General features: G+C 50.4%; 1 protein-coding gene across 1 annotated transcript in view; it reads right to left on the bottom strand.

Moving 5' to 3' along the window:
* The window catches only part of TRAF1 (TNF receptor associated factor 1), a 227,475-nt gene that overhangs the window by 199,355 nt on the left and 15,880 nt on the right, over window positions 1-12,240 (bottom strand). The window lies entirely within an intron of this gene.

Raw genomic sequence — 12,240 nt, 5'->3', positions numbered from 1 at the left:
CTCGTTTTGCCGCTCTGCCTGCCTTCCCTAGCTGCCCCCTCACTGTACTGCCCCCCAGCTGTGTCTACTTATCTCGTTGTTAACTTGTAGTATTTTGTGCTTTTTTATCTAAAACCACTGTTGTAGTGTGTGCTTGTGCCCGTTGTGCCGCCTGCCCCGCTCTCCGCTCCCGCCGCCGTCCTCGCGGCCACGCCCCCTTTTTTGTGTCCTCCCCGCTCCCGCCTCCCAGCTGCTCCTCCCTCCCACTTAGCCATAAATGACGACCGCACGGACGCGCAGCGGGCGCGCCGATTGTGCGCTGAAGGCGCGCCAAAGGCAAGCCCGTCTGCGCCCGTCCGCGCCTGGCCCGCGCCCAGTGCCAGGACCCCTGGCCCCCGCCAACACAAGACGACCCGATGGACCTACGACGCCGCCGCCCTCAACGCACTCAATGCCGGCCGGAACCCCGCTTGCTGCCGGGCCACCCCGAAATGCACCCACGGACCCTTCACCTGCCAATCCTGCAAGTTCTCCTGCACCCGGACCTGCACCGTACCCGCCAAGCAGAGCACAAGCAGCAACCACCTGAAGTGCATCCTACTCAACACCCACTCCGTCCACAGACACGCCGTGGAACTCTGGAACCTCCTCGACACAACATCACCAGACATCGCCTTGCTCACGGAAACCTGGATGAACGCATCCTCAGCCCCCGACATCGCCATCGCCATCCCGGACGGGTACAAGCTCATCAGGAGGGACCGCGTCAACCAGACCGGAGGAGGCATCACCATCGTCCACAAGAACACCATCCGCATCACGACAGACTCCAACGACACCTTCGCCGCCGCCGAGCACCTCTACTTCCAGATACACACCGACCCAAGGACGACCCTCAGAGGCACGCTTGTCTACAGACCCCCGGGACCACGCACACAATTCAGCGAAGACATCACGGACTTCATCAGCCCGCACGCCCTCCCCTCCGCCGACTACATCCTCCTAGGGGACCTCAACTTCCACCTGGAGAACAACAAGGACCGCAACACCGCAGCCCTGCTGGACAACCTCGCCAACCTCGGACTCAAGCAACTGGTCAACACCCCCACCCACTACGCCGGCCACACGCTTGATCCCGTCTTCTCATCCAGCAAGCACATCACCTTCAGCCACTCCACCGGACTCCACTGGACTGACCACAGCTGCGTCCACTTCAGCTTCAGAAGAACCACGACCCACCACCACCCGCAACAGGTCCCTCACAGAAGCTGGAGCAAGATCACCGCCGACCAGCTCACCACCTCCCTCAGCCAGAACCCACCCGCCAGCACAACGGACCCCAACGAAGCAGCCCGCAACTTCACGCAGTGGCTGACCGCCTGCGCCGACGACCTCGCACCACTGAAGAACCCTCCCAGCAGACCCAGAAGCAAGAAGGCCTCCTGGTTCACCGACGAACTCAAGGACTCCAAGAAGAACTGCCGCACCCTCGAGAAAGCCTGGCTCCGGGACCAGACCACAGACAACATGACCGCCCTCAAACACGCCACCCGCAAGCACCACCAGCTTATCCGCTCCACCAAAAAGAAATCACTGAAGGAACGACTGGACAACAACGCCCACGACAGCAAGGAACTCTTCAGCATCGTCAAGGAGTTCTCGAACCCCAGCACGGCAACAACGACATCACTCCGTCACAAGATCTCTGCGACTCCCTCGCCTCGTTCTTCCACCGCAAGATCGCCGACATCCACAACAGCTTCGGCGCGCCATCCACGCACCCAACCATCGAACCAACGCCCCCCACCACCACCCTCCGCACCTGGACCACGGTGACCACCAAAGACACAGCCCGCACGATGAACACCATCCACTCCGGATCACCCACCGACCCCTGCCCCCACCACGTCTTCAACAAGGCCGACTCCACCATCGCACCCCAACTCCGGAACATCATCAACACCTCCTTCAACACCGCCGCCTTCCCGGAGAGCTGGAAGCACGCCGAGCTCAGCGCCCTACTGAAGAAACCAACAGCGGACCCCACCGACCTCAAGAACTTACACCCCATCTCGCTCCTCCCTTTTCCTGCTAAAGTCATCGAGAAGATCGTCAACAGACAGCTTGCCACCTTCCTCGAGACGAACGGATCCCTCGACCCCTCGCAGTCTGGGTTCAGAGCCAACCACAGCACCGAGACCGCCCTAATCGCAGCCACCGACGACATCCGAGCCCTGCTCGACAACGGGGAAACAGCGGCACTCATCCTCCTGGACCTCTCTGCAGCGGTCGACACTGTCTGCCACCGCACCCTAGTCCAACGCCTCAGCAACATCGGCATCCAAGAGAAGGCACTGGAGTGGATCACCTCATTGCTCGCCGGAAGAACACAGAGAGTCCGCCTCCCCCCGTTTCGATCCGAGGCCACCGAGGTCATCTGCGGCGTACCGCAAGGATCATCACTCAGCCCCACCCTCTTCAACGTCTACATGAGACCTTTTGCAGCCAATGCACGCCAACACAACCTCAACATCATCTCCTACGCCGACGACACCCAGCTGATCCTCTCCTTCACCAGAGACCCCGACACCGCCAGAACCAGCCTACACGAAGGGATGAAAGACGTCGCCGAGCCGGATGAAGAACAGCCGCCTGAAACTGAACTCAGACAAGACGGAAGTCCTCATCCTGGGATCATCACCCTCCGCCTGGGACGACTCCTGGTGGCCCCCCGCCCTGGGCACCACTCCCAAGCCAACAGACCATGCACGCAACCTGGGCTTCATCCTGGACTCCTCCCTCTCGATGACCAGACAAGTCAACACCGTCTCCTCATCATGCTTTCACACCCTACGCATGCTCCGCAAGATCTTCCGATGGATCCCGACCAAAACCAGGAAGACGGTCACCCAGGCACTCATCACCAGCCGACTAGACTACGCCGGCACCACAGCCAAGCTACAGAAAAGACTCCAACGCATCCAGAACGCCTCCGCCCGACTCATCCTGGACATCCCCCGACGTAGCCACATCTCCGGCCACCTGAGGGACCTGCACTGGCTCCCCGTCAACAAGAGGATCACGTTCAGGCTTCTCACCCACGCACACAAGTCTCTCCACGACCTGGGCCCCAAGTACCTCAACGACCGCCTGACCTTCTACCCGCCCACCCGCCAGCTACGATCCACTAGCCTCGCCCTCGCCGCCGTACCACGCATCCGAAGAGCCACCGCCGGAGGAAGATCCTTCTCCTACCTGGCGGCCAAGACATGGAACTCCCTCCCCATCCACCTTCGGCTGACCCAGGACCATCTCGCCTTCAGGAGACAACTTAAGACCTGGCTGTTCGAGCAATAGCTAACCCCTTCCCCCAAGCGCCTTGAGACCCTCCCGGGTGAGTAGTGCGCTATACAAATGCTATGATTGATTGATTGATTGACATGTGTAATTGACTTTTACACTTTAAAGTAACTACTACTTTTGGCTAGTCACAAAATATAAGTGTAAAGTTACTCAAAAGCATAGACTTACATGTCTCCATCCCCAGAAAAAGGGGATGGAGAAACATGTATCAGTGTAGATTGATGTGTCCAAAAAGAAACAATGGTAAGTCCAGCATCATACATGGCCAACTCCTGGGACTACAACATCCTCCCAGAGACAATAATGGAGGTAGGAACTTAACCTCGAAGGAAATAATATTACATTTAAATGTATCTAGGTAGAAATAAATCTAATCTAATGTTAACAAAATAATTAAAAATACATGTTTATTATATAATTATATAATTATAAAATATTTTAATAACCTTTTTGAATGTATTGAATGTACTAAAGTACTACAGTACTACAACATGCAGTCTTCACATCGACCCCTTAAAGTAATAACTGGTACCATGTAGTATCTCAATGTATGCACAATACATTATTTTCTAGGTCACAGTTCTCTTTCTATTGACACCCTTTATCTTCTTGTGTTTTCACTCTAGCACTGATACAGTCATTACAACAAGGTTAGGTATATTGTTCTATATAAAGGGCAGCCAAATTTGGATAGTGGATTTGGCTATTTTCATGGTGTGGCATTTTCTAATAAAAGCAGGTCACTGCTGCATCCATCTTCCCTTACAACACCTTAGATATACCAATCGATGAACCTATTAAAATGTGTTGTTTAAAGACACCACTTTTCACTTAACTTGATATCATCTGGTCAAGACAGCCCAAAATGCCAAAATGTTTCCAGTCCACCATCAATGCAGCAATTTGCTAAGTAATGTGGGGCAGATTTATGTTAACTGGCGCATCCCCAGGGATGCGCCAGTTAATGTGCGCCACAGTGCGCCACAGCTCCGCCACCCATGGTGCGCCGCATTTACAATGCGGCACACCATGGTGCAAGGCAGGGAAGATGCGTGACGCATCTTTCGGCGTACTGGCGGCGCATTGCTGGAGTCATGTCGCAAGTGCGACATGACTCCTGCAATGCACAGGGGCCACCCCTACAATGCATGGTGCGTCACCCTTACGCCTGCTTCAAACAGGCGTAAGGAATTGACGTAGAAAGTGACTGAGTGAAATCTCATAGATTTCACTCAGCCACTTTTAGGAGGCGTTCCTGCGCAGGAACGCCCCCCCCTGCGCAGGTACGCCTCCTTATGGCGCAGGGCTTTCCAACGTGACGCATCTCCTAGATGCGTCACGTTGGAAATAGGGTGCATTGTTTGCGCCGCCGTTGCGTCAAATTAAGTGACGCAATTGCGGCGCAAAGAGGCGCAAGGGCCTCATAAATCTGCCCCTTTGTTTTCAGTTGTGTACGAACACAACCTACGGTTCCAGGACATATGGATTTGAACAGATTAGGCACCTCAAGATCAAAACTACCCCTGATGTGTTCTGGGTTAAAGGAGGGACTCTACACTGTCCAGAAATCCAGGTACAGTCTTCAAACAAGAACATGAATGAATGGATTGAAATTATAATTGGGGTTAAAACGAAAACATTAATTGCAAAGGAAAACATGGAAAAATGTCATTTTCCAATAAAATCTTGTTTTGATGTTAGATTTCCTGTCATTTATCGCAAATCATCCTTGGAGGCAAAGGGAAACAAGCATTGGTGTAGCCAATAGGTCTCGCATTTGGGACCTTATAAGTGTTTAGACATGCAACAGTTGGTGTTGTTGCACCAAGGATATTCTGCTGCATAACCATGCCAATGCTTGTTTGTTTTTTGTTGCTGTTTTGTTTAAGTTGCCAGATCTACAATAGCTGGGCATGGTTTTTGTGAACAGTTCTTTGCATCAAATGAACTTGTTTTCATTGCTCTGAATGTTGTTTCCATTCTGGTTGTAGGAAGCAGTCATTCCCGGGGGTGTAGGGGCTGCTTAGCTGTGCGCATGCACCGAACTTTGCAAATGAGAAAAAGCCTGGTGCAGGCGCAATTTACAAGTGTGGAGTGAGTGAGCCCCAGGCAGCATGACTCACTCACACAGGAGTTCATGCACTGCACCTGCATACTCAGCATGGTTTAAGGAAACTCGACCCACTCCCTCCCGGGCATCAAACACATATTTACCAAGAAACTGAGAAGAGCCTGCCTGCTGCACGGACGGCTGGTGGTGTGTGTGCCTGGTGGAAGAGTGCACTGACGGCTGGTGGTGTGTGTGCCTGGTGGAAGCGTGCACTGATGGCTGGTGGTGTGTGTGTGCCTGGTGAAAGTATGCACTGATGGCTGGTGATGTGTGCCTGGTGGAAGCATGCACCGACGGCTGGTAGTGTGTGACGACTGGTAGTGTGTGTGCCTGGAGAAAGCGTGCACTGATGGCTGGTGGTGTGTGTGCCTGGTGGAAGCGTGCACTAACGGCTAGTGGTGTGTGTGCCCGGTGAAAGCGTGCACTGATGGCTGGTGGTATGTGTGCCCGGTGGAAGCGTGCACTGGCGGCTGGTGATGTGTGTTCCAAGGTGAAAGTGTGCAATGATGGCTGGTGGTGTGTGTACCCAGTGAAAGCGTGCACTGACGTCTGGTGGTGTGTATGCCTGGTGAAAGCATGCACTGATGGCTGGTGGTGTGTTTGCCTGGTGGAAGCGTGCACTGATGGCTGGTGGTGTGTGCCTGGTGGAAGCGTGCACTGACGGCTGGTGGTGTGTGTGCCTGGTGGAAGCATGCACTGATGGCTGGTGGTGTGTGCCTGGTGGAAGCGTGCACCGATGGCTGGTGGAGTGTGACGGCTGGTGCTGTGTGTGCCCGGTGGAAGCGTACACTGACGGTGGTGGTGTGTGTGCCTTGTGGAAGCGTGCACTGACGGCTGGTGGTGTGTGTAACTGGTGAAAGTGTGCACTGACGGCTGGTGGTGTGTGTGCTTGGTGGAAGCGTGCACTGACGGCTGGTGGTGTGTATGCCTGGTAGAAGCGTGCACTGACGGTTGGTAGTGTATATGCCTGGTGGAAGTGTGCACTGACAGCTGGTGGTGTGTGTGCCTGGTGGAAGCATGCACTGACGGCTGGTGGTGTGTGTGCCTGGTGAAAGCGTGCACTGACAGCTGGTGGTGTGTTTGCCCGGTGGAAGTGTGTACTGACGGCTGGTGGTGTGTGTCTGGTGGAAGCGTTCACTGACGGATGGTGGTGTGTGTGCTTGGTGGAAGCGTGCACTGACGGCTGGTGGTGTGTATCCCTGGTGGTAGAGTGCACTGACGGCTGGTGGTGTGTGTGCCTGGTGGAAGCATGCACTGACGGCTGGTGGTGTATATGCCTGGTGGAAGCATGCACTGGCAGCTGGTGGTGTGTGTGGCTTGTGGAAGGGTGCACTGACGGCTGGTGGTGTGTATGCCTGGTGGAAGCGTGCACTGATGGCTGGTGGTGTGTGTGTCTAGTGGAAGCGCACACTGACAGCTGGTGGTGTGTGTGCCTGGTGGAAGCATGCACTGACGGCTGGTGTGTGCCTGGTGAAAGCGTGCACTGACGACTGATGGTGTGTGTGCCTGGTGGAAGCAGGAGCATTGACAGTGATAGAAGACACAAATGAAACTGACGAAGAGAAGGGGGAGGAGGGGGAGAAGGGAGGGGGAGTGCGAGCAGAAGAGCATGATTCACAGCTAGAAGACACAAATGAAGCAGACCAGGAGGGAGGGGGGAAGGGAGGGGGTGGTGCAAGCAGAGGAGCCTGATTACAGCCATAAAAACACAGATGGCAGCGGTGCACGTGCACGAGCTCGTGAACACAAGCTGTAGGCCAGCAAAAGCCTTGGGTGGCACTTTTAAAAGCCACTTACTAAATGTCTCAAAGAGAGAGCTGCGCTGTCTCAGGCGAGACCTAAAAACAAACTAGACAGAATTTCTAACAAAGTATCGAATGACCTCAGCAAAAGCAAGGTGCTTGCACCTCTCTCAATCAGCCAGTGTATGTAGCAGCCATCATTGCCCTGCCTGTAGCACTCCACGGCGTAGTGATGGGGAACATTACAGCTAGCATAACAATGGACGCAGAATAAAGCGCCCTCCCCTTGCCATGGTAAACATTATTGTGGCCATTGGTGGCATAAACCTGACCATCGAGGGCATAATGGTCATCCTGGAATAAGGTGCCCATCATTCACATGCTGTGCGCATCCCTGGCACACGATGAGGATACATGGGCATGTGGGGAAGATTTGGTCTATCTGGAGAAGTAGCAGTTGGGCCTACTTGATTGAAATAATTAGGTAATATTTAGGGACAAGACTTTTTTCACTAAAAGTAAAAGGATGGTTATTTAGAGACACAAAGTAAGTTACTTTCAGAAAATGGCAAGCTTAAATTTTGGGAGGAAAATGGAGTTCAGTGAGCTCTAGTAAACAGTGGCATGTGTGAGTAAAATGTGCGCATTTTCAGGAATTGACATGCTGATAGATGAGGATGGAATCACATTACTGCCATAATACAGTCAAAGCTGATATCTGGCTGATCACCTGTTCCCAAATGAGGACACGTATTGCTGATGTTTTTTCTTGGTGTCACAGGGCACTTGCTGTTATGGTCATTGTTTATTTCTCAAGTTGAAGCATTTTGTAGTCTATATTGATAAAGGTTTTATGCCCTTGTCACCAATATTGCTACCTCTGGCCATAGCTTGAAAGAATGGTGGAACACTGATCAAAGGCACATGTTTGCTGTCTGAGCCTGTAAGGCTTCCGTAAGCTAAGTGATAGCTCTAATGTGTCAGCCAGTGACAGTAAGCCAACGTGAGCGACTGCTATATTGTATATGACCTGAGATTGTGAGAGCTCTCAGTCTCCCTCTATGTGTCTCTCTCTCCCTCGTTCTCTATCAGTCGCTCTCTATTTATCTCTGTCTCCCTTTCTCAGACCTCTTTCACTCCCGTAGTAACCTCCTCTCTCCATCTTGCTGTCTCTCCAAATCACTCTATGTCCTCCCACTTTCCTTCAACCCACCCCTGCGTAAAGCTATGTGCCTTCAGAGGAGCTACTGGCACAGCACTGAAAGTTTGCTGACTGACTGACATATTTTAGGTAGCCGCTCACCAAAGTATTTTATTTTTCAAAACCAAATTGTTTTAAAAAAAACTCAAAATAACAATAACCCGACACCCTGGAATCTCTCTGGCGGGAGCCATTTTTTTTTTTAAGTTGAGGGGCTTCAGGATTTTCGTGGCGGTATAGAACTGACAAAAAGTACATCAGAGAGTCCACTCTAAATAGGGTGGACGGTTTGATGCACCTTCACCAACGTCCCCAACTCTGTCACGCATTTGGAGTCGATTTCTGCAGGCGGAACAGGTAGGGGCACTACAGTTGGAAAGAAGAAGTTCACCAAACTACATCAAAATAGATTACAACCAAGGTATTCCACTCTCTGCCAGAGTATTCTATTCACCAACCTCTACATCACGCCAAAAGTTAGCAAAAAGTAAATGCATTTCTTCTAAGACATTACACCTGTGTACATGTACACCATATCCCACACCTAAAGATTGCCACTCGTTACAACGACCTGGACCGGCAGTATGCCTTTACTTCGAGAAACCTAGGACCCAAATTGACCAAAAAACATTTTCCCAACCACATTATTTCAACCGCCCTGAGGAAGCCCCAGACCAGATGGCCATGTAAAGGGGTGAAACACGGCTTGGCTGTCTCTTTACTCACTCTTAAAGATAGAGTGACAGTACTTTCATAAACAATTCACACCACTAAAACCAGTGCGTGATTGGAACTTTTTCCAGGAAAAACTCATGAAACTATTTTTGCCCAGACAATCCGGTTGAACCATATATATTTACACCTGTGTAAATGCTTACAGTTGTGAGTACTACATACTTGACAATTCCACTGGTTAGAAAGGAGGATACTGCTTTTTCTGAAAAACCATTTGCTATATGCGTGACACTGCGGTCCGGGAGACTTTCTTCGCTGAACACCGCATTAGGTGAATGCTCTCAGAACAATGATACCCTGTTAACCTGAATAAGGATAGCAGCGCTACTGAGCTCAACCTTGAATATAGTGAAATAGCAATTGCTGGTCAGACTGGTGAAAACTCGGCATTAGACTACGACATTACGATACAGATAAAGAGAATATAATATAATTTGTAGGACTGCTCCCTAAAAAAGCCTATGTTTAGGCGAAACGTGTTGGGGCGCTTGCTGAAAAAGAATGGAAGAAAAAGAAAAAGATTACAAGCAATGGCTGATTCGTCTTCCTTCAGTAGTGTGTGCTTAAATTGTTGTTTGTTACACTAGGACTGTTGTTGCCTCTTATTCTATGTTCCAAAGTTAGCAAAAAGTAAATCCATTTCTTCTAAGACATTACACCTGTGTATACATACACCACATATATTTACTCCTGTGTACATGCTTACAGTTGTGAGTACTCCATACTTGACAACCCTTTTGGTTAGAAAGCAGGATAGGGCTTTTTCTGCAAAACCACTACCAGCATATCCACCGTGGTCATCCGGCTACTTTTGGAGAAGCTGCAGACTGAACCATTAAAGAGGTGGTTCCCTGAACAGGAACTATCTAAGCTCCATGTGGTGTTCTGAATTGTGCGTCCCACTGCTGTTCCTGGAGGTAACAACTGACGTCACTACACTGCACAGATCGAGGGTGCTAGCAAGATTAAAACAGTGCTGTGCCAAGTTGGGCAGTTTTATTTATGCAGGGTACACATACATCACGCCAGAATCATAAGCATTAGGTGTCTTTTTCATAAATATTGTTATCACACAAAAGTATGTGACATTTTTGGTCAACAATGTGGTTTTGACTGTCTGTTTTCAGCAAAAAAGGACGTGTTTGACCATCATAATATTAAGCCTGGCTGAAAAAATGTTCAAGCGTGACACAAGTATTGCAGCTCTATTCTGTGACAAATGAAATCATGCGACTGTGTGTGCACAGTTAACGAATTCCTCCATCAACTACAGGTGTACCCTGCAAGGAGTACAAAGTGACATAACTCTTGCGTAACAAAAACTACACTCAGCCCTGTTAAAACAGGTCTGGGTGCACAAATGCTGACTCATTGATCTTGTGATGTATATTAATCATATATGTTTCTTTACTGAGCGCTGGCCACGGCATTTATATCAGAAAACACAATATCAGAATACAGTACAGTGACCAGAAATGGGTGAATAACAGAGAAGTAATGATGGTGAAGACCCAGCTCTAAACAAACATCTAATAAAATGCACAGATGCGCAGGAAGCAATATGCATATTTATTTTACACGAGAGGAGACTAAAGTAGTTGTCAATGTTCCCTTTCCAGTAGTTTAGTAATGTAATGTTTAGGAGAGAGATGCATGCTGGGATGGGCTGGTGGGAATGCACTCCAGTGCAGGCCACTGGTGGTTAATATTACCTAAATCCAGATGTAGCACAAGGGGGTTTGTCTGAGACAAGAAGCTGTGATTGGCAGGTCTTAAACAGTGGTTAGAAGTCTATCAGGCTGAGGGGGCAGAGGTGTTCAGAGGGCAGGTGAAGGCTGGCTCTAAATACACGTGTCCATGGCTTGCAGAGGGCCCTGTTGGCAGCAGAGAGCTAGCGACTCGGTGCTGAAAGCGTGAGGCAGGGATGAGTTCTGGGAGTTTATAGAGGGTTCAAGTGGCAAAGTTTAAGACCTTGTCAAACGCAAGAAAAGTACCGGAGAAGTGTGGCTCAATGGTTAGAGCGGCAGACCCTGATGCAGAGGTCTAGCCCAGGACCAGGGTTCAATTCCCCGCCTCGGTCGGTCTTTGGCTCAAAATTCCACGGACCTGATAATTCTCGCCTCGGTGCCTGTTCCAATCATGGAGTCCCACTCTGCAACTCTGGGCAATAGCTTGCTTAATCTCCACAACGGCCCCCACAACGCTAAGGATGCCTGGCCTCCACCTTGGGGGTGCCCAGGAGTGGACACCTCACAGGGAAAGCCAGGATGGGTTCCGCAGCGGTATTCGTACAAGCGCCTTGAGACTCTTGCGGGTGAGTAGTGCGCTATACAAGTATCAATTTACATTTTACCGGACAATCCTAATACAAGAACACTGCATCAATCCAGCTTCATGGGTACCAGGGAGTTGGTTGGTGCATCAGCTGTGGAATGATCAGATGTTTCCTGTGTTTAGGAAATGATCGCAAGCAACAGTGGCTGTGATGATAATGAAAGATTCCAGGCGCATTGAGGGGCAGACCAGAGTTCTGACAGTTCTATCAGAAGAGGTGAGTGTTAGAGTTAGGGGGACAGTGGAAATAGTTGGGAAAGGTGTCGGTGGGCTGGGGTAGTACCGCTCTTCAGTTTATGATGGGTTCATCCTGAGTCAGAAGGTACCTGGCCCTTTTTTCTGACCTCTGTCTAGGGTGACCAGGCGTCCCGGATTTGCCAGGACGGTCCCGGGTTTTCATCTGCTGTCCGCAGATTTCAGGAAATTTAGCTCCTGTCCCGGTTTTTTAGAGAGGGGCGACTAAAAACTGTGGGAGGTGTTTTTTTATGTTTTGCAGATCAGAGATAGTTAGCAGTTGTTTCAAGAAAGCAATCTACTCAACATGCAAGCTTCTGGGTTTAAAAATTCCATTTTATGTACGTTCCAGCTGCCTGTTCTGTAATTCTCTGCTGAGGAGCGCTGCCATTCTGCGCGCTGGCTTGAAATAAAACTGTAGTCCTTCTTCTATTTTCGTGAAATGTCCCGGTTTTTGGATTTAAAATTCTGGTCACCCTACCTCTGTCCCATATGTCACGTGGTTTCCTGTGATGTCATCATGAAAGCACAGGCTGTGTGAC

The sequence above is a fragment of the Lissotriton helveticus genome, chromosome 5_1 (genome assembly GCF_964261635.1).
Source record: "Lissotriton helveticus chromosome 5_1, aLisHel1.1, whole genome shotgun sequence".
NCBI lineage: Eukaryota > Metazoa > Chordata > Amphibia > Caudata > Salamandridae > Lissotriton > Lissotriton helveticus.
Note: the sequence above shows the minus strand (reverse complement) of the source record. Positions and strands in the feature narration are given on the sequence as shown.